This window comes from Tenrec ecaudatus, chromosome 2, assembly GCF_050624435.1.
Source record: "Tenrec ecaudatus isolate mTenEca1 chromosome 2, mTenEca1.hap1, whole genome shotgun sequence".
Classification (NCBI taxonomy): domain Eukaryota; kingdom Metazoa; phylum Chordata; class Mammalia; order Afrosoricida; family Tenrecidae; genus Tenrec; species Tenrec ecaudatus.
In genome coordinates, this window is record NC_134531.1 from 251,769,223 (window position 1) to 251,792,323 (window position 23,101).

Sequence of the window (23,101 nt, forward strand, 5' to 3'; positions counted from 1 at the left end):
AAAGCTTGCAGGACCTTCACTTGCTGACTGGGAATGACTCTAAATGAGAAGACAGTGCTCCATGATGGGAAACGACCGACTCAATGGCAGTGCGTCGGTGTGATAAAGGATGGCTCTTGGTACGGCGGGGAGCACGGAAATTAAGTGTAGAAGACTCTAGCTCAGAGATTAGTCAATGTTGCCATTCCTCTGGGTATAAATGTGAGCCATCTCCGAAGCAGGAAAGGGAATCCTGTGGCCATCAAGAAAGGAGAGCCACCAGAGGAATACAAGGGAGATCCCTACCTGAAGTGGCAGAGACAACAGCGGCCTCAGCACAGAGACCGTGAGGCAAAGCAGAGGAGCCTCGCTGGAACTTCCCAGCCCATGGAACAAACAAAGCCGGTGCCTTAGGCAGGAGGGTGGCATGCTGAGTGTGCCATGTATCATTGATCAGCATCTATCAGCACTAAAGGAGCTTTGTAATGCCCTCTCAGCAGAGAAGAGGCCAAGAGGACCACAGAAAGGGATACGTGCTAGCATGGCTGAGAAAATTCATGGTGTACAAAAGGACTGTGTCCTTACAATACATTCTCATCCTAACTTGTGATCCGTTAACATCCCTAAAAAAAACCCAAAAGATGGTTATTGTCTCAGTTCCGTGTGACTGTTGCAATGAATTATTGAATCCACTAGAGAAGTAGATTCCCATGGGAGGGTGGTGGTGTCAGAACAGGATAAAGGAGGGTAGGGAGTAGAGGCCTGTCTAATAACTGTCTCATAGGATTCATCCTTGGACAGAGGTAGAGACTGATTCTCGTTCTCCCTACTGAAGCCAGATGAGGTCAGACACAGCTCCCGCATCATCTCTTCAGTTAGAAACATCCCGTGTGATGTCCCTAATATGCAGCAAGTACATACAGCTGAGAAAATTAACTCTTTTTTTAAGATGCACAAACAGTAGGCAGAGTAAGATGGCAAAGTGAGTGGATGCTCTCATTTTCTCTCGCAGACACTAACCCACTGGGGGGGAGGGGGGAGGGAGGGGGTGAATGAAAACCAGCTTAGCTTGAGATTGTTGCACTCTAAATCTCAGCTGAGGGGTTGAAGGGTTGGAAGGAGTTCAGAGAGATGGAGAGTAGGCAGGTGTGTGAGAACCATGGACCTTGTTGTCAGTCCAGTGCCTCACCTGCAGCACCATGAGGGCTCTGTAAGTTGGCATTGGTTAAGTAAAATCATTTATTTGATTATATAAATGCTTACTAATTTTTCTGTTAATAGATATTTGGGGCTATCTCTAGTTTGGGGGTAATATGATTAAAGCTGTTGTCAATATGCTTGTCCAAATCTTTTTGTGGGCTTAAACTTTTTTTTGACACATATGTAAATAAAACCGAGAACTTCTGAATCATTTTTCCTTCTTCCTCTTTCTTTAACCCATTTTCCTGTTCACTAGGAATGATGCCTTGTTTTTCTCAATGATTCCATTCTTAGAATCTTCTTTATTCCTTTCTCTCCTTCACTGGCTCAATACAAGTCTTCAAACACTTTCCCCCTGCTGTAGCTGTTATCACCGCACAACAAAGTACCCCAAACCTTGGCACTGTGAAACAACCGCCGTTTACTCTGTTCATGTGACATGAGTCGGAAGCCGAGAGAGCCTCTGCTGTGCCGCCCCCGCCTGGGGTCCCTCATAACAACTGCAATGTCACAGTCATTTGAAGACCTGACCGCATGCCCAAGAGAGGTCACCTTCAAAACTGGCAGTGAATGTGTAGTGAAGTACGGTGGTCTCAATACCATCAGATTTCATACACGATGGCAGGTCTCCACTAGAAAAAGTGTCCCACATCTATAAAGCAGAAGCCACGTGGACATTTCTGACCCAGCCTCGGAAGACGACTTCTTCCTGTAGTTCCCTCTCGGTTTATGCACATATTCAAAGGCACTTTGAAAGAATTTAAAAGCAAGAACATAATAAACAATCATGATATAGAAATAATTAGATCATATCTCTGTATCAGGGTAGCTTCCTTGTGTTTGTGTTTTCCAACTGTCTTTCCAGAAAAGTAGTCCGTCCGTTTTGTCCTTTGATCCAAAGCCATTATCAAAACAAAGCAAAAAATGTCTTAACAATGTTCCTCTTGGATTTGGTTTGCAAAAGACTAATGTGATTGAAGAAATGACACTAGAGGGCAGCAAGAACGGAAAGTAAGTGACTTCTAAGGGATAGAGACTTCTGAGTAAGAGAGCAGAAGCAAAGAGAGAGAGAAACGTGAAGCTCTACTTCTACTTGTAGAGCTTTTCTGGAGTATCTCTGCCAGGCCTCCCTAGTCAGGCAAATGATGGCCCAGGGCTGGTGCCAATTTTGCAAATAGCACACCCACCACGCAAAACATAGTCACATTCCTGCTTCATAGATTACCTATGGCTGCAAATTTGTTCTCGACTTGGGGGTAGCAACCCCTTTGGGGGTTGAGCTACCCTTTCACAGGGGTCACCCGGTTCATAACAGTAGCAAAACGACAGTTATGAAGTAGCAACGAAAATAATGTTATGGTTAGGGGAGGTCGCCACAAAATGAGGAACTGTATGAAAGGGTCGCGGCGTGCGGAAGGTTGAGAACCATTGGGTTACAATGACACAGCTGAGTAGTTGTGACAGAAACCTATGGCTTGTGTCACTTTTACTCTCGGTTCTTTAAACAGAGTTCACCCTGATCTATAGGAATCATCCTCCACAGTGTGGCACCGCAAGCCCCACCACCCAACAGCAGAGCGGAGACGGCGGGTCTTTGCCAAGTCGCTGCACGAGCTCCACGAGGACCATGTTATTGAGTCGAACGATGACTTTCAATAAGAAAAGGAGGAGCGGGCACATGAGGGAGGGGGGAAAGGGGAGGGAGGGGGAATAAAAAAGAGGACCTGATGCAAGGGGCTTAAGTGGAGAGCAAATGCCTTGAGAATGATTGGGGCAGGGAATGTATGGATGTGCTTTATACAATTGATGTATGTATATGTATGGATGGTGATAAGAGTTGTATGAGTCCCTAATAAAATGTAAAAAAAGAAAAGAGGAGAAAAAATGATTAGGGCAAAGACTGTACAGATGTGCTTTATACAATTGATGTATGTATATGTATGAACTGTGATAAGAATTGTATGAGCCCCAATAAATTGTTAAAATTTTAAAAAATAAAAAAAGGGAAAAAAAGAAAAGGAGGAGCATTGAGGCTCTTACTGACTTAGTAATTAATAAGGGAACCTGTGAATATATAGCAACCAGTAGAAATGAGGATTTGACTTCCAGAAACGCATTATTATTTACTGACACAATTAATTTGCATTGCCATGACAGGAACTGTTTGTTCAGTTATGAGCAGGAGATGTTTGCATCATCAGACTCCTATACTTTAACGTCTACTTCTGCAGAGTGGTAAAATAGCCTAGTAGACAACCCAAGGCAGAAACGACACGCAGGGGTGCGTGAGCTAAAACGCCTACTGGATGTCAGTCTTTCAACATTTCTCCCTGGAGATTCAAGGACCACAGGTGCCCTCAGAAGTGTCCAGCTCTTTGCAAAAGCACTAGAACCTTCTTATAATCCCAAATAAATCAGGCAAGGACTGAGATTAAATTTTCTGTCAAACCAGAAGGGTCTCAGATTCAGAACAACTTTGAGGTACAGAAAATAAGGTGCTATCGTTTCTTTTAATTCTGAGTTTGTGGTAGGGAATTCACATCTGTGATACTGAAGTTCCTTGAGGCCTGAAACCTTGTCTGATCTACGTCTATTGGTAGTCTTGACAATGGATAAGCAAGTGATTGGAAAATATTTGCTAAATGAATAGAATGAGTGTGAATGAACAAAATAAATATACACTAAGGAAAAGGAGGAAATTGGACATAGTTAAATAGAATTTCAGTGGGAAAGTACAAAAAATAAACATTGAACTCTGGGCCATCTCACATTTGCACTGTGAAAATGGTTACTTAGGTCCAGTATATACTGTGTGAGAGAAATAACAAGAAGAATCTGATTTTGAAAGGCAAAGTGAACATTCAATCTGTCAGCTGTCTAAGAAGATTGATAGAGGAAGGAGTCTCAAGCAGAAAATTATTTTCTGTGGTAGGAAAAGTTTTGTGCTTCAGTGGAAAACTAGGCATGGTCTTTACAAAACATCCTCAGCGTTATATGATTCATGTCATTGTTATCTCTGAGCTATTTTGCAACTCTGTCGATTGTAGATAGCTGGTGATAAGGCAAATAATGTGGGTAACTGATATTAATAATTCTTGTCTATGACATGTAAATTATTTCTTGCATGGTAGAGGTTCGATTGATTTTCCTCCTACTCTTAAGAAATTTCATTTGCACATTCTTACGTGAGTTGCATTGCAATATCCCTTGATTTTAAAATGTGGATATGCCTTGGATCTCTTTTCCACCAGTTCGAACATTTACTAGATTCTCTCATTCATTAGTGAATAGAATCAAATCCTTTCTTTTTCATTTTTATATCTTGATATAAATCAAAATTTTAATCTACTTAGAAACTTATTTTCATCCTCTCCAGAAATGTGTTACTAGGGAGTTGAACAAAATTTAATATTCAATTAAAAACATAGAAAGGATAAAAATTTAGAATGAAAAGGGGACACTAAAAGAATCAAAGAAAATGGGAGTTGCATTTAGAAATAAGTCAATAACATCTAGTAATATTAATATATAACTCTATATTATGTTCATATATTTGTATATACTACAATGCTATATATGTGATGCGGTGAAGTTATTTAGTATGCCCCGTCATGTCTTGTTAACTCCCACCAAGTGATTAGGTGGGATCATACATAGAGGGTGGCTGAAACACTAGTCGATGGGTCAGTTTTGCCATTCCAATGAGTATAGAAGTGAGCCATCTCAAAAGCAGATGGAGAGAATCCCATAGGAGAAAGAAGAGCCAACAGTACACTGAGTGGGAGCTCCCTGTCTGAAGTATCAGAGGCACCAGGGGCCACAGTTCTGAGACCAAAGGACAGAGGAGTAGAGCAACACTCAGACTGAAAGTCTGGGCAGCAGAATTCCCAACCCACAGAATAAGGCAGAGTTCAAGGAACCATGTGACTGAGAAGCCAGGGTCAAGAGAGGGACATGTCTGCCTTGAGATGTGTTACAACAAAGAACTCCATCTTTAACATTTTGTAGCCTGTGAGCTTTCCTGAGAAGCCCACAATCATCTGTATTGTCTATGAATTCTTTGTGGCCATTGCAACAAATTATCAAAGCCAGCGGAGAAATAGAATGCTATGAGAGGGATGATTGGTGTCAAAGTAGACCAGGATAAAGAAGGAGGGTGGGGGGCAGGGGAGGGTCTCTGACTTCTGCCTCATCCTTGGGTAGATGTGGAGTGGGATCATCCTTGGGTAGATGTGGAGTGGGATCAAGTCACCTTCCCCTTTATTAAATGTATGTTACTTATATTATTATAGGGACTTTTTATATACTCTAATCATTATTAGTAACAAGAATTAATCATCATTCAATAATAAAATTTTAATCTGAATGCATGGAGTATACCTGCAGGCTTCATCCCCTAGGACCCAATGAGGATAGTCTCTCGGGGCACACATTGAAATAGCTTTCTTCCACAGGACAGCTAAGTTGGTCTCTGCAGTAAATAAGACACAACCTCCGAGAAATACACTCGTTTGGAAAGATAAATACAACCTCTCCCCAGGCGCATTGTTTAGGAAAGAACATTCTAGAATTGAATGGGGTGTGGTGGGGGGGCAGAATAGGAAAACATGCAACACATGGTTTCCATGGAGGCTTTGTCAGGCTCCCAAAACAATGCACGAGGAGCAAGCAAACACGGAGAGCTTTCTTAGAGCACAGAAACAACTATCTGGTTGATGACTTCTACCAGGACATCAGGGGGGAAGTTCCAGGCATTCACCAGCAGAGGGGAATGCTGTCCCAGGGAAGAACACATACAAACCCAAGGAGCCTTTCCGTGGCCATTTCTTGCCATCAAGATTCTTCTGTGTTGCAAGCAGGAGATGGATGTTTCTTCCTGGTTCGGCTCATGTGTGTCATGGATAACGGCCGGGACTTTGCAACACTCTGCCCAGGGCACGTCGTCCTCTGGAGCAGGAAGGAGACTGTGGACCAGGTAGGCTCGCGGGAGAGCGGAGTGGGAGTTCTACAGCATCGCCACAGAGTGCGTGGGAAGGGGATGCGTCCCTCACAGTAATGGCAGAGACAGATGAAGGGAATAAATCCTCCTCCCCCGACTCCAAGGGTTATTCTGGAATCTGGGAAGTTCCTCATGGGCTGCTCGCTAAGGAAGATAATGAGTCATTCTCAATCCATACAAATGTCTATAAAAGAAGCATTCCTCTTTTTTTTTTGAGGACTTGATGCAAAGGGCTTAAGTGGAGAGCAAATGCTTTGAAAATGATTAGGGTAAAGAATGTACAGATGTGCTTTATACAATTGATGTATGTATATGTATGGATTGTGATAAGAGTTGTATGCGCCCCCTAATAAAATGTTAAAAAAAAAAGCATTTCTAATTCAAATCCTGCCCATCAGGAACTATGAATTGTTTAAATTCTCTCACGCTTACTGTGACCATAACCTGTGACACTTTCTTGTCAAGCATTGACAACACAGGACAATATCAAGGACTTGACTCATGGAAATGTGCTGCATCTTGCAGAATTTCCAAGGAAGTATCATAGTACTTTAAAAGTGGAAGAATCCCTTTTCCAGGGAGGCACCAGGCCTGAAGAGATTCCCTGCCAAAGTGGCTTTATAGCCCCTCTTCTGGTCACGACGGAGCCCTGGTGGGAGACTAGTTACTAGTGGAGCCCCAAAGTCAGCAGTTCAAAACGACCAGCATTCAACAGAAGGAATATGAGGCTTTCAACTCCCATACAGACGTAGTCTTTGAAAGCCACCGGAGCAGTTCCACCCTGCCCTCGACGGCCACTGTGATGAGTTGGAATCGACTGGATGGCGGTGAGTTTTGGAATATTGTCACAGTAGAGTCCTTGGGGACGGAAACAACGCACGGAGTTTGTACAGGTCTCTTGTGGAAGTACTCTGTGGAGCACACCTGCAGGCTTCGCCCCCTAGGACCCAATGAGGATGGCCTCTCGGGGCACACATTGAAAGAGCTCATTTCCACAGGACAGCTAAGTTGGTCTCTGCAGTAAATAAGACACAACCTCAGAGAAATACGCTCATTTGGAAAGATAAATACAATCTCTCCCCAGACACACAGATATTGTAAGGAAAAAACATTCTAGAGTGGCACTCACCTTCTAAGCAAAAGGTGGGAGACTTTAGAGCTACCTCGGGGGGGGGGGGCGCGAGAACCCGCCACTGAAACAACTGCGGAGTTCAGATGGCACACTATGGAACACAGCTCCATTCCCATGGGGTCGCCAGAGTCAGAATCTACTTCATGGCCACTGGTCTCTTTGTTGGTTTTTCACAGTCACAACAGGCAGAGGTTACTGTCTGTCACAGGACAAGAGAACACTCCCCAAAACCACATAAGCCATCTTCAGAACAAAATGGGGGTTTTATTATTCATATTTTTTCAATAATATTCATTGGGAAGATGCGGTCTGCTTGTTACCAGCAATAACTTTGCAGGTACCGGCAGTAACTCTGCAGGTACAAGGAGTAACTCTCCAGGTATAAGGAGTAACTCTGCAGGTATAAGGAGTAACTCTCCAGGTATAAGGAGTAACTGTAGGTATAAGGAGTAACTCTCCAGGTACCGGCAGTAACTCTCCAGGTACCGGCAGTAACTCTCCAGGTATAAGGAGTAACTCTGCAGGTACTGGCAGTAACTCTGCAGGTACAAGGAGTAACTCTCCAGGTACAAGGAGTAACTCTCCAGGTACAAGGAGTAACTGCAGGTACCGGCAGGAGAAGCCTCAATCAGCCCCTCTGGCACGGGTTTGCAAGAGGAGTGGGACTCCAGTGCAAACAGAAGGCCTGGAAGATGCAAACAGGAACAACCAAACTGATCACCGAACCAGGCTGGGGCTCTGAGGTCATGAAGGAGCCACACATGTGGACTCTTGGTAGAGCACCGGCCGGTATCCTCACAAGTACACCATTTGCAATTGAGACACAGCAGCTAAGCTGCTTCCTCTTGCCTCTCCAGCAAGTGCTACTGAGAATGCTAATATCATGTCATTGAATGCATACAAGATTTCCATTTGATATTGAAGTGTAGCTATCATTAAATAGATGGCCTGCTTAGGGATAAGAGACTGTACCTAATCAAGTACAGAATGAATATACAATAATTTTTTTAATCTTAACTTTTTTCTGAATTTATACAATGAAGAATTTCTTAGATGTTTAGATTAGCTGGACCCTACCTCATTATTAAATTAAAAGCCTGAAGTCAAAGTGCCTGAGAAGAAGCCCTATTATAAGAATTTATATGTGGCAGGGTTGGGGAGGGAGGGAAAAAAGAGGAGCTGATGCCAAGGGCTCAAGCAGAAAGAAATTGTTTTTAAAACAATGATGGCAACATAAATGCATTTGATACAATTGGTATATGGATTGTTACAAGAGCTGTAAAATCCCCTAATAAAATGGTTCATTAATTTTTTAAAAAGAATCTATATGAATTGGCTCTGTTGTATTTTTGTAATACTAGACAAAAATAAAAGTTTTCTGAAAAAAAATTTTTTTTTAATTGCAGCAGTCTATTGATAGAGAATTGCCACAAATCCCAGCCAGATTCAGAAGAGGACACAGAATGAGGAATATCATAGTTTATGTCATATGGATTTTGCTGAGTAGACAATACCTGAATGATGTCTACATGTGTTGACTATGAACAGGTATTCAACTTTGTTGATTATAACAAGCTATGAGTAACATTACAAATAATGGAAATTTCAGATCACTTTAATTTTTCGCATGTGGAACTGTATATAGATTAAAAGGCAGTCATTCAAAGAGAACAAGGGGGTTCTATATGGTTTCAAAGCAAGAAAGGTATCTGTCGGGCATTTTTTCCTTTCACTATTCTTATTTATCTGGTATACAGAGCAAGCAATCCAAAGAGCTACGCATATGAAGAGGATTTTAAAGCCACTCTTTTATCATAGCTAAATATGAAGAAGAAGGCAGCATTAGGGTTAGAGGAAAACTCACTAATAATCTGTGACATGTAGATGACACAATCTTGCTTGTCGAAAGAAAAGAGGACGTAAAGAACTTAATGCTACAGACCTGAGGCTTCGATATGGGTTACACCTCAGTATTAAGAAAACAAAAATCTTTACAGCTGAACCGGTAGGCAACACCCTGATCAAAAGACAAAAGATTGAAGTGGTTGAGGATTTCATTTTGCTTGGATCCACAATCAATGCCCATGAAAGCAGCAGTCAGGATTGCATGGGGCGCTCTTTGCCTCTCATTGGCTCCCTCTCTCCCCCAGTCCTCGCTCCCCCTGGTCCTCCTTCCCCTCCCCCTCTCTCCACATGGACCACCAAGCTGGTCTGAGTCATCCAGGACTAAGACACCCAGGAATTTGGGTAGCAGCCTCAGGGAAGCATCCAGAGGGGCTAGGAGAAAGTCGCTTCCTCAGCCCCTTCCTGCAGTGACGTTTTCTTTGAAGTTCTTTGGAAGCTGAGGTAGTTAGTCTATTGTGCCAACCTGGCCGATAAACACAGGTGGGGTTAATTGATGGGCAAAGGGATAAATGGCTCAGTGAGCCTCACCTTTCTAGTTCTGGAGTCTCTTGTTTGTGAAGGTCGGACCAGTGTGCAGCTGCCTTAGCCAGTTCCCTGCTTCAGTTGGCAAAGCTCACATGGACATCCCTGAGGAGAAGCCACATGGACCTACCCCGATGCAGCCCTGGGTGCTGGAGCAGCCGTGTGGAGACCCTGCCAGTGCTGGGATGATTACCCTTTCACTAACTTGGCTTTCCTCCTGCAGTCAGCATCATTGTGTCTGTTTTGTGAGATGGAGGAGGACTTTGTGGATTGGAGTTGGACATATGGGTTAATGTTGGACTTGTGGGCTTGGGCAGCACTGGATTGGGATGTTTTCTTAATGTGCACTTAGCCTTTATATAAAACTGTCTCTTATACGTGAGTTTCTTTTAATTTGTTTCTTTAAAGTACTCAGACTAATTAATACAGAAGCCATCTTTTATCAAGCTGGGGAAAGGAGGTGTTTGAGGAAAGATTCGCTCAAGAAACCTGCCGACACTATGACTATAAGAGAGGCTGATGGAGCGTAGCACACTGTCCGAGACCCACCAGGGTGACATCTCCTTAGGAGCTTCCTGGACACTGGGGAGCGAGAAGCCCCTTAAAGGAAAATGCACCCGATCCAGAGAAACCAGTCAACAGCCAGGACCCACATGGTCGTGTCTGTGCAGAGTCACTTTCATCCATCCGGAGGGTGGCGGAGTGGGGGCGGCCAGGCCTTGCTGGACACTAACAGCCATGTGTGTGTGCAGGAGGGGTGGTGAGTGGGGATGGGAGAATCAGGAGCTCACCAGCCTCCCACTGTCTCAAAGGCATTCTGTCCCCAGACACAGGCGATGCTGACATAAGGGGTCACCCCAGATCAATGGATGTCTGTCAGGTGGATGTGGAAATGATGGAGGCATCCACAGACATGGGGTGGGAGTAGTTAGTCTGCAATGTCCCTGAGAGGACAATGTGTGTGTGTGTGTGTGTGTGTGTGTGTGTGTGTGTGTGAAGGGCAGGTAGTTACAAACAAGGGATGAATTGTGAGATTCAGAGAGAGGATTGAGATTGAAAATCGATGAGCAGCAAGTATCTTAGAGATTATCTCACACAACATCATATCAAATCTACGAATCTCGAGCACAACCAGAGACATCCACTTTTTGTCCCATACCTACTTCTGGACATCCATCAACTTCCTGAATGGGCAAAAATTTAGACTTATACATAATATATTTGGAGTTCATTCTACCAGGTTAATCAAGCTTTCTTTCTATTTAGAGGTCATGAAGTGACTGCGTACTCAGGTACAACAAACAAGACATGATTTGTGGCAAATGGGGGAATGATTTGCCACCATGACAATGCACCAGCTCACGCAGTCATCTCAGTGCACCAGTTTTTGGCAAAATACAGCATGCCTTTCTTACCCCACACACCTTACTCACCTGACCTTACCCCATGTGACTTCTTTTTGTTTCTACAAATGAAGAGGGACATGAAAGTACAGCGATTTGATGATATAGAAGAGGTGAAGAAAAAAATCAGGGAGGTGCTGTCAGCCATCCAAACAGATGAGTATGAAAAATGTTTCCAAGAATGGAATTGCAGATTTTACAAATGTATTAAGTGCAATGGAGAGTAATTTGAAGGTAATAACATTGCGTTGTAAAAAAAATTAAATACATAGCGGAAAAAAAATTCAACTTTTGGGGGGAACCCCTCATGTACCTCAAATATCTCATTTGAACTGTGAGCCAGCAGAGGAGGGGCGCCAGAGAGGATCAGTTTTAGAATTCTCCTATGCCTTAATGCAGCCCTAGTGCCCCTCGGTAAGAAATGCTCATGTGCTGAAGTGATTGTACAGTCTACGGAGTGATTATACAATTGCACATGCTGCATGTGAAAAGTAATTGGAGTCATCCGTGCTTTCTTTCTTAGGCAGGCTCATTTTCTAGGAAGCAAATGAGTGGAAATAGGTCCTGCCCTTACTTTTCTTTTTTCAGCATACTTGAAATGACTGCAGTTTTGAGTTCTACTAGGACGATGCCATCAACTCTCTTCTTTGTTCTCTAAGGATTAAAAAAAAAACATTTTTTCTTAATATACATGTGAGCTCTCTTTATTTGTTCATTTCTATGTTTCCACTAAAATTCTATTCTCTTATTCTTTTAAAAATTCAAACAACTGATTTTATAATATTCTTTTAAGATTCTATAATCAATACTTATAAAAAGAATCTGAATTCTGTGTACATTGCAAAAACTATCTATATAAACTTATATTTAATTTGACCTACTATGATTTTTTTTACCTCAGGGATCATTCTATTTGGATCATTAAAGGGTATTACATATATGTTCATGTGACATATAATGTCAGCAACCTCCCCCAACATTTAATTCATAGTTGCAATCTATTATATTTAAAATCCAAGGTACATATTTCAGTTTTTCTTGTTTCCTGAATAGTACCTTTCAATCCATGAACTGCCTGCCATTCATCCATAGCCTTAAACTACAGCCAAAGACAAGGCAAGGATGGGTGCTAAGACATTCATTTTCCCTGAGCACATTCTGAGTTTTAAGCACTTCTGTAAAAGAATACTTGCCAGTTGACAGTTAACACCACAATGAAAAGATACCAGAGAAACCCATATGCATATAAATAGAAAAGAAAGTTAAACAGTGTGTGCTTTTGTCTTCCTTTGTAGAACCTGGCTTTTAAGACTGGGTTCCTTTCTCTGACGGGAGAACCAGGCAGGTCTCCCTCTGCCTCCACCCTGTCTTAATGCAAGTCTCAAAAAGGGTATGTGACAAAACAGGATTGGAATCCAATTCCTTTTGGCTTCAATACTGTCTGACTAGCTCAGTGAATAGTTGGCCTGAAAACTACAAAATTCCACTAAGTTAACACCAACACAATCTCTTACCAGGAAGTCCAAGATCTCTGAAAATCAGTTTGGCTTGAGTTTCTTGTTTTCATTTTGTTTTGCTTGTTTGTTTTATCCTCTCCCTTGATGTATAGTGGGGCCCTGGTGGCATAGTGGTTATCCATGGTCTGCAATCCATAAGGCCCACAGTTCAAAACCACTAGCTACTCGCGGTGAGCAAGCCAGGGCTTTCCATTCCGGTAAAGAGTTACAGTCATGAAAACTCACAGGGACGAGTTATGCTCTGTCCTGTAGGGTCACTGTGAATAGATGTTGGCCCTATGGCTATGAGTTGGGGGGGGGGGGCGGTAAAGTTTTTGGGGGGGAAATGGTGGTAAAAGCTTTGAGTGGCAAATCTGGCCTAAAGCAACATAGGAGCATTTAAAGTATTTATTCTATTTGTTGCAGCAGCTATCCATTTCACTGGGGGAAGAAGTTCATGTTCTTGAGTGTAGTTCTCAGCCCTTCCTGTGGATGCATATTGAGCTCCTGCCTAAGCAGAGCAGTCACACAGGGCACAGTAAGAAGGTCCTGTCATGCTGCTGAAACCTCTGCTACCATTTGGAAATGCCTAATATTCTTAACAAAGGGCTTGATATTTTCACTTTGCAAAACCCCACAAATCATGTCATCATTCTGAGTATATTGTACTCAGTGACCTATGTTGTTGAGTGTCAGCAGGTTGATTCAAACACACAGTGAGCCCATGTGACACAGGAGAATTGCCTGGTGAGGGTTTCTTGCCTACAGTCTTGGCAGATGCAGATAGGCAGGTGTTTTCTTCTGCAGAGCCACCGGGTGAGGTCAAACCACAAAACAAAGCCCAGAACTTAACCATCGTGCCACCAGGCCAATTCAGGAGATTGGCATGTCTTTCTAAAATGTGAAAAGTTGTGAATTCTGAAAGTCAGCTGATCCCAGGTCTTTAGGAAAGAGACGTGTGCTATCACGCTATCAGTAGGACTGCTACGCTTCCTCACATCGTGCATTCAATACTTCCTGTAAGTCTGTGCCTGAGCAAGAAGTGGCTTTCTACTCCGGTGAAGAGGGCCCGTCTCCGAGCCCACAGAGGCACGTCAACCCTGTGCTGTCGGATGGCTGTGAGTGGGAATCAGCTCGATAGCAGAAAGCTTGGGGTTTTCCTGAGTCCGGTGCTTACCCACTGTGCCAACACCACTGCCAATGGTAGACAGCAGAGCTGGGATTCAAACTATGATCTGGAGTTCAGCCTGGAACTCAGCAAGGAGCATTTGCTACCTGGGGAGATCCAGTGCTGTAGAATTACCAGGTGGAACCACAGCAGAGTGGCAACATCTGATCACTTTAACAGAGAAAGCAAAAGGATTTCATATAATTCAACGTAATAGATACGAATAACCACTTGTAAGATTTGAGTTATTTTTATTCACTCTTTCTTATTTCTTTACTTTTTTATTAAAATTTTTTAAATTTAATTTGAAACCATAACCAACCAAGTTCTTTTGCTAGCATAAATGAAAAGTTGCAGCAAAATGAAAAGACAAATTTATGGAGTTTAATTTAAAATAAGTGGCATGTCTCATCCTGTCTCACCCAAGATGATATCACTGCTCCTAATGGGGAGGACCAGCCACGGGGGAGACCCTGTTTTTATTGTGTTCAGCTGCAGAGCATCAGCCAGGATGACTTCATCTGCAGCTGAGGAGGGTTGACCTTTGCCTCTGTAGGCATGTGAAGCAGAAAAGAAACCGCTTCACAGACTGAGGAATGTAAAACAGACAAGCATCCTTCAGCCTGGCAGAGTTTATAAAACATGTGTTAAGTGCAAATGCTCGGACTTGGACATGATGTAAAAGCAATTAAGGGAAAGAACAGTTAGTAGCCTGGAAATGGGGCGGGTCTTTGGAGTTTCTTGCTAACACTCGAAAAATAGGTTTTTCATTTTCTAAGAATGGAAGATAAATCAATCTTTTTGAAATCATGCTACATGACCCCTACAGGACAAAGTTGAACTGCTTGGGTGCATTTCTGAGACTGCACATCTTCACAGGGGTAGACAGCCTCCTCTTTCCTCCACAGAGCAGGTAGCGGCTTCGAACAGCTCAATGCCTGCCTCACTCTGCCACCAGAGCTCCTTGGATAGACTAATAGCCTAGTGCTTTGTTTCATTTTAATATGGCATTGAATTTTTAAACTGTTGCAGGAATTTTAGAGACTCTAAGATACAGGTTCAGGTTATGAAATCACATATATTCAGGAATAAGTGGGCCGTCTATGGTGGCAATTGCCTACTAAGAATTCTTTCCCTTGTCTACTTGCTTCGACTGCATAACTCACAGACTGATAAGTACCACAGAGATTTCCCTCTCTGCAAATACTCCTTAGGAACCAGAAATAGCTCGATATTTAGTCCTTGACATGTGTCCTTCAATACAGCTTTCATGGGCACCATGCCTAGAAGTTTTCAAAGTCATTTTAAGAAGAGGAAAGTAGTCAAATTAAAAGGGATTGTTCGCATCTCCTGACTGGTAGCTGTTAATCAATGTCTTCTGAATCCAACAGCCTTCGGGGCAGCCAAACTTCCTTCTAATTGAAGAGATGGAAGCCTTCCAAAAGGGTGCTAACCTGGTGAAATTTGAAGCATGAGAACGATTTCATCCAGGTGAAAAGGCCATTCATTATTTAAAGTTTAGGCTGGGCAGCTACCCAGTGTAACCGACCCAGTCCTCTGTGCTTGCTGAGTGGCTTTTTATCTTACCTGCTGCTTCCCAGTCTCCAAGTCGAATTAAATCTCCCCCACCCTCCGGCTGAGAATCAGAGACAACCAGTTGCTGTGAGAGCTGTGAGGAAAGCCGCTGATGAGGTCGGCAGTTAGTGTTGTGATTGTCCCTCTGCCCTCCGTGTGCCCTTGGAACGAGGAATGTTGCATTTGCCCAACATACTCCTGCTGGAGGAAACCGTGTGACGCTGAGGTGTTAACTTTGAGCAACACTTCACGATATTCTGACTATATTCTGCGGAGCAGAGATTACATTTCTTAGAAGGTGTTCCCTTGGTTATTCCTCAATACGCTAGGGAAAGTAGGCATATTACCTGAGTCCAAGGGACCCTTTTATTTTTATATATTTTAAATTCATTTTCAAATAGATACAGAGTAAGCATAAGAGATAGTAAAAAAAAACAACTATGGGGGAAAAAAGATGTTCAAAAGTGTATTTTACCAAAATGTCTTTCCGCCAGGTGAATGAGAAAGGAAATTGTGGGGGACAGTGTAAAACATAGCATAAAAGGATTAACTATTGATCCATGATATAGTCATTATTCCTACCCCCCCGCACACACACATGCACACACATGCACACACATGCACACACATAAAGCCCTCTTTGTATACAAGAAGAGGACTTCAAAAGATTCATGGAAAAATCGATTACTTGTAATTCCATAATTTACAAACTTTTTGAAACATACACACATATATATACAGTAAATATAGATATATGTATAGGTATACATAACTATACACACATATATATTCATATATGTAAGCAAAGTAGCCTTGGTGGTGCAGTGGGTTAAGTGTTGGACTGTTAACTACATAATCTGAAGTTCAACCCCCCCCCAGCCACCCTGCAGTAGAAAGATGAGAGTTTCTATCCGCATAAATATTTACAGTTTCGCTTTCTCTGTGTTCAGCACAGCCAGAGCTCTTGAAACCAAGAAGCCTCTTAAGCACGTAGCTGCTCCAAACTGACTGTTGTGTTTGCCCCTAGTCCGTGCATTGGTCCCCCCATGCTGAGAGAATGTCTCCTGCTGATCCTTTTATCTTGAAGTAGACTCCAGAGTGTTCTGTCTGGAGATGAAGTTAAAAATATTTGCATACAGAGGTTCATTAAGATTGATGACAAGGTCCAAAATTACATAATCTACCCCGCTGATTTTATGGATATCATCAACATTGACAAGATGGTAGAGAATTTCCATCTGGTTTATGACAGCAAGGGTCACTTTGCTATTTATCATCATATTACACTTGAGGAGGCGAATTACAAGTTGGGAAAGGTAAGAAAGATCTCGGTGGGCACAAAAGGCCTCCCTTACCTGGTGACTCATGATGCTCACATCCTCACTGTCTGGCTCCCCTCATCAAGGAGAATGTGTCCATTCAGATTGCTTTGGAGACTGGAAAGATGACTGGTTTCATCAAGTTCCACACTGGTAATGTGTGTGTGTGTGTGTGTGTGTTAGGGAGGGTTCTCTAGAGAAAGAAAACCAGGACACTTGTGATTAGATTGATAGGTGCAACACAAAGAAATAAACAGCTAATTAGTCCACAGAGCAGTACAGAGGGTTCAGTTCAACTCACTTCCGTGAGACAGTTAATATACTGGCAGTCCTTCAACTCACAAGGGCTGCTGGGTGCAAGTCAAGGAAGCAGACAGCTGAGTCTTCTGTAGAGCAAGACAGGCAGTCCAGCCACAGGCAGCAAACAACAGAGCAGGTCACCAACAGCCAGCCAGATGACAGAGTCTGACAGCCCCCAGCTCAAGTGACGTACACATCAGCAGTGTGGTGAAGCAGCTCTCGAAGGAACCTCAAACTATAGTGACTCAGTCCACGGGTTAGTCCTACAAGTAGTGTAGCTCACAAGTTGAGGCAGAGAACTAGCTAAGGCAGCCACACACTGATCCCATCATCAGCGAGCAAGAGACAGAAAGGTGAGGCTCACCAAGCTCTCTTTGCCCTTCAATTAAACTGCAACCTTATTAATTCCACATGTGTCTATTGTTCAGGTTAACACAATAAACCTACCTATCACAGTTTGCATTGGTGACTGGAGGTGCTAACTTGGAAAGAAATGATGTGATCACTAAGAAAGAGAGAGAGAGAGAGAGAGAGAGAGAGAGAGAGAGAGAGAGAGAGAGAGAGAGAGAGAGAGAGAGACCCTGGCTCTTTTGATGTGGTTCATGTGAAAGATGTGAATGACTTGGCTTACTTCGCTTAGCATAATTTCCTCCAGTGCTTCCCATGTGGCAATGTGCTTCATGCGTTCATCACTGTTTTTTTTAAACGTTTTATTAGGGGCTCATACAACTCTTATCACAGTCCATACATATACATACATCAATTGTATAAAGCACATCTGTACATTCTTTGCCCTAATCATTTTTCTTTTCTTTCTTTCTTTTATTTCCCTTTTCTTTTTTTTACATTTTATTAGGGACTCATACAACTCTTATCACAATCCATACATATACATACATCAATTGTATAAAGCACATCCATACATTCCCTGCCCCAATCATCCTCAAAGCATTTGCTCCCCACTTAAGCCCTTTGCATCAGGTCCTCTTTTTTTCCCCTCCCTCCCCGCTCCCCCCTCCCTCATGTGCCCTTTGTAATTTATACATCGTTATTTTGCCATATCTTGCTCTATCCGGAGTCTCCCTTCCCCGCCTTCTCTGCCATCCCGCTCCCAGGGAGGAGGTCACATGTGGATCCCTGTAATCAGTTCCCCCTTTCCAACCCACTCACCCTACACTCTCCCAGCATCGCCCCTCACACCCTTGGTCCTGAAGGTATCATCCACCCTGGATTCCCTGTCCCTCCAGCCCTCATATGTACCAGTGTACAACCTCTGCCCTATCCAGCCCTGCAAGGTAGAATTCAGATGATGGTAGTTGGGGGGAGGAAGCATCCAGGATCTGGGGGAAAGCTGTGCTCTTCGTCGGTACTACCTTGCACCCTGACTGACCCATCTCCTCTCCTAAACCCCTCTATGAGGGGATCTCCAGTGGCCGACACTTGGGCCTTGGGTCTCCACTCTGCACTTCCCCCTTCATTCATATATACACACAAACACACATATTCTTTTTTTTTTGCATGATGCCTTATATCTGGTCCCTTTGGCACCTCGTGATCGCACTGGCTGGTGTGCTTCTTCCATGTGGGCTTTTTTGCTTCTGAGCTAGATGGCCGCTTGTTTATCTTCAAGCCTTTAAGACCCCAGACACTATCTCTTTTGATAGCCGGGCACCATCCACTTTCTTCGCCACATTTGCTTATGCACCCATTTGTCTTCAGCGATCCTATCATGGATCATCAGTTTTTAAGGGATATGTACTACTCCATTGTATGTACCACAGTTTTTTAATCCATTCATCTGTTGATAGTAATGTGAGTTGTTTCCAACTCCTTGCAATTGTGAACTGTGCCATGATGAGCACTATGCTGTCTTGTTTTTTGTTGCATATTATTATCTCTGCAGCACTTTCTAGATAAGATAGGCAGGATAAACAATTTGGAGGAGAAAACAATGGGACCAACAGTTCTGTGGGGACATGGGAGAGGGGGAGGCAGGGAAAGGAAGTGGTGTTAACAAACTCAGGGATAAGGGAACAACAAGTGATCCAAAATCGATGGGGAGGAGAGTGTAAGAAGCTTGGTAGGGCTTGATCAAAGGCAATGTAACTGAGAGGAATTACTGAAACCCAAATGAAGGGTGAGTGTGAGAGTGGGACAAGAGGAAAGTAAAAGCAAATAGAGGAAAGAACTAAGAGGCAAAGGACATTTATAGAGGTCTAAATGCAAACATGTATGTGTGTGTGTGTATGATGGAGAAATAGACTTGTGTACATATATGTATAGGTTTAGTGTTAAGGTAGCAGATGGACATTGGGCCTCTACTCAACTACTCACTCATTGCAAGAACTCTTTGTTCTATGAAACTGGCATTCCATGATGCTCACATTTCCAACATGATCGCTGAAGACAAATCAGGTGCATAAGCAAATGTGCTGAAGAAAGCTGATGGTGCCTGGCTATCAAAAGATATAGTGTCTGGGGTCTCAAAGGCTTGAAGATAAACAAGCGGCCGTCTAACTGAGAAGCAACAAAGTCCACATGGAAGAAACACACCAGCCTGTATGATCATGAGTTGTCTATGGGATGAGGTATCAGGCATCAAAGAATAAAAAATCATATCATTGTGAATGAGGGGAAGTACAAAGAGGAGACCCAAAGCCCATCTGTAGGCAACTGGACCCTTACAGAAGAGTCCTGGGAAAGAGACAAGCCAGTCAGCGTGCAGTATAGCAATGATGAAACGTACAACTTTTCTCTAGTTCCTTTATTCTTCCTCCCGCCCCCCCCCCGACCCCCGCTACTATCATAATCCCAACTCTACCTTACAAATCCGGCTAGACCCGAGGATAAGTGTGGTACAAATAAGAACTGCATCTGTAAGACATGGGATCACTATGAGTCAGAAGTGGCAATGGGTTTGGTATTTTTTAATCCCCCTTCATCTAAGATTACTTGAATGAATGTCTTTTAAGTATTGGTACAGAAATAGTGTATCACACGTGAAGTTATATTTTCATTTATCAAATGAAATTTAAGTAGTCTGTCTTGATTTAACCTGAACTGAAAAAAAAAGCCTATAATTAAGTGGAACGTTCAGGAGGAGGGAAGGGGTAAAGCGGTTCAAGAAGAAAAAGAATGCTTTGAAACTGATTGTGGTAGCAATTGTACAATATTGTTTGATGTGATTGAACTGTGGAGTGTTATGATCTCTGTATTACCTCCCCATAAAAAGCTTTTGAAAAAAAAAGAGGAAAGCTCAATCATGCAACCATACATAAGTGTTCTCATGATGTTCCCTTTTATGATTATACTTTTCTGTTTAAATCTAAAGTTTCATTGTACACATGCATGAATATCAATGTAAGCCTTATTAAAATATTTGGCATGACTGTAAGAGCATAAATAATAAATTAATTAACTGATTAATTCATAATTCTCCTTCTGTTAAGATGACAGTAGATAGAAGTGCTCATCCTAAAAAAAAAAAAAATGCCCTGTCAATGTTTGAAGAAGATCTCTAAATGGGAATTCTTCAGCATTTGTATTCAGAGCCATTGATAAAAGATACGTTGTATAGGTAATCATTTCTGTCCCTTCCACAAAGCAGAAAAAGAAATGATTTGCACGCTGGTGCATGTCAAAGTAAAAGCAATTCTTCCCCTTCTTCTCCTGCTAAGTACTGATCACAAAGCTTAGATTCAATGTCAAATAAATCTCCGAGAGCTGGTACTGGAAGTCACTGCTGGAAGAGAGGAAAGCTTTATGCATCTAGCCGGGCCCCTGGACAAAGCCAAGGATTCAGTAGTCGAGTGCTGAGGTTTACATTCCAGCTATGCAGTCTTCTCTCCCAACGAGCTCAGAGAAACGATGATGCCTCCACTTTCCCATTTATTCATATATAAAAGATGACAAGCAAAGTTTGATGGAGGGTGGGGGAATCTTGGGGCTCGTACTCAAACTGCAGATCAACGAGCTGTAATCAAAACCACATCATAACCCAATCTCAAGAACCTCTAGTAGATGCCATAATCCTATAGCATTTGTCACTAAATCTGCTTAGCTTCCATCTGGTGCAGGCACAAAATTGATGTATTCTTAACAAGGAAAATAAAACCCTTTGGAATGCATCGCTGGCATTGTTCATTCTCTGAACTCTTTTAACTCTTTCCAAATAGAATGAGCTTGCGAGAAGCAGGGAGCAAAAATGACTAAGTACACAGAATGTGAAACTCAAGAACGATCACTTTAGCCATGCTTAAAATCTCAATTCCACTTTTAATACTGGCTATCATGCAGCAATATGGTGTAAAGGAGGGGAAAATTTAAATTGTGCCTCATTTGAAAAAGAGAAATTTGTTCCAATCCTTATTCTATGAATAGCCCGATCTGTGACCTTGGACAATAATGGCTGGTTTATAAATTCAAAGCAACCCAACTCACTGCCATCAAGTCAATCCCAGCTCATAGGACAGAAGAGAACATCCCTTGTGTGTTTCCAAGACTGTAATCTTCACAGGAATAGAAAGCCTCATCTTCTTCCAGGGGAAGTTTGGACTATTGAACTTGGCAGCTAGCAACCTAATGAGCAATCCATTATATCACCAGCATTCCTTGGCTGATTTATAAGAAAAGAGATTATACAATTATTATGCTGACTACATATTTGAGATATTCATTCTCAGTGTAATGATAATGAGAAATGATTGTAACACCAACTTAAAAATCTTTCAGAAAATGTTTTGCATGTTTAAAGTGTTCACATAATAGTAAGTGAAATGATAAATGAAGGGTACAAATTATTTGCTTTGGAGGATTTCAACAACCCCCAAATGCCATGACTAGAAGAAATTTACCAAATATTAGCAATGATTGCTTGCTTGTTTATTGTGGAGTTGTAAATGGTGTTCTTTTTCTTTTTCACCTTTCCTCTATTATAATATCCTTGAGTGCCCATACATTACCTCATAATGTACACGCATTGAGAGTCCTCCTCATTTTCACTGATCCTCTCCTTTACCAAGCATGATGTCCTTCTCAGGAGACTGGTCCCTCGTGACATGTCCAAAGTACATGAGATGATGAGATGAATTCATGCATACTTGCTTCTAAGGAGTCTTCTGGAAGTACATCTTCCATGACGTATTTGTTGATTCTTCTTCAAGTCCAATGTATATTTAGTATCTTTATCCAGCACTATAATTCAAAGGCCTCGATACTCTGATCATCCTTACTCCTTATTCAGCATTCCCATGCATAGGAAACAACTGAGAATACCATGAGTTGGGTCAGATGTACCTTAATGACCCACTTCTGAGGAGTTGGCAACTGAATCGTAACTGAACACGGAGTAACGGGGATAGAAGCTCCTCAGGTTAGAAGGTATGCAAAATCGGACATACCAGGGAAGCGCTCCCTCCTCAAAGTAGTCAACCCTAATGATGTGTATGGAACAAAGCTTGCAGGACCTTCACTTGCTGACTGGGAATGACTCTAAATGAGAAGACACAGCAACAAACATCCATTAATAATCAGAATGTGAAATGTATGAAGTATGAATCTAGGAAAATTGGAACTCATCAAAATGAAATGGAATTCATAATGATCAATATCACAGGCATTAGTAGGCTGAAATGGACCGGTCAGTATTATCCATTTTAAATCAGACAATCATATGATTTACTATGCTGGTAATGACAAATTCAAGAGACATGATGCTAAATTCATTATCAAACATAATTTTTTTTTGACTGATAAATTCCAACCATTTATTCCCCTCTGGTTTTCTAACTCTAGGTCTTTGTACATTTCAACTGAATGCATTGTTTTCTTCTTTTTTTTTTTAAATTTTAACAATTTATTAGGGGCTCATACAATTCTTATCACAGTTCATACATATACATACATCAATTGTATAAAGCACATCTGTACCAAAACATAATATTTTAAGATCTTTCTTAAAGTATAATGTTGTCTGGGATAAGCTAATATCAACAGGCTTTTAAGGAAGTCCAATTAATATAACGTTTATTCAAATTTATGTACCAACAATTAAAGCTAGTGATGAAGAAAGTGAAGAATTCTATTAGTATCTTTGATCTGAAAT

The 23,101-nt window shown here is 42.1% G+C and overlaps 1 long non-coding RNA gene across 3 annotated transcripts; it reads left to right on the forward strand.

Annotated features, from left to right (window-relative positions):
* The first annotated feature begins 6,011 nt into the window (after positions 1-6,011).
* On the forward strand, positions 6,012-10,162 carry LOC142441425 (uncharacterized). Of its 3 annotated transcripts, XR_012782902.1 has the most exons (4): positions 6,012-6,154; positions 6,644-7,005; positions 8,717-8,858; positions 9,776-10,162. It is a non-coding gene; the product is annotated as an uncharacterized LOC142441425 (long non-coding RNA). The 3 variants fall into 3 exon arrangements; XR_012782901.1 differs by having other exon boundaries at positions 8,717-10,162; XR_012782903.1 differs by having other exon boundaries at positions 6,925-7,005; positions 8,717-10,162.
* The last annotated feature ends 12,939 nt before the right edge of the window (positions 10,163-23,101 follow it).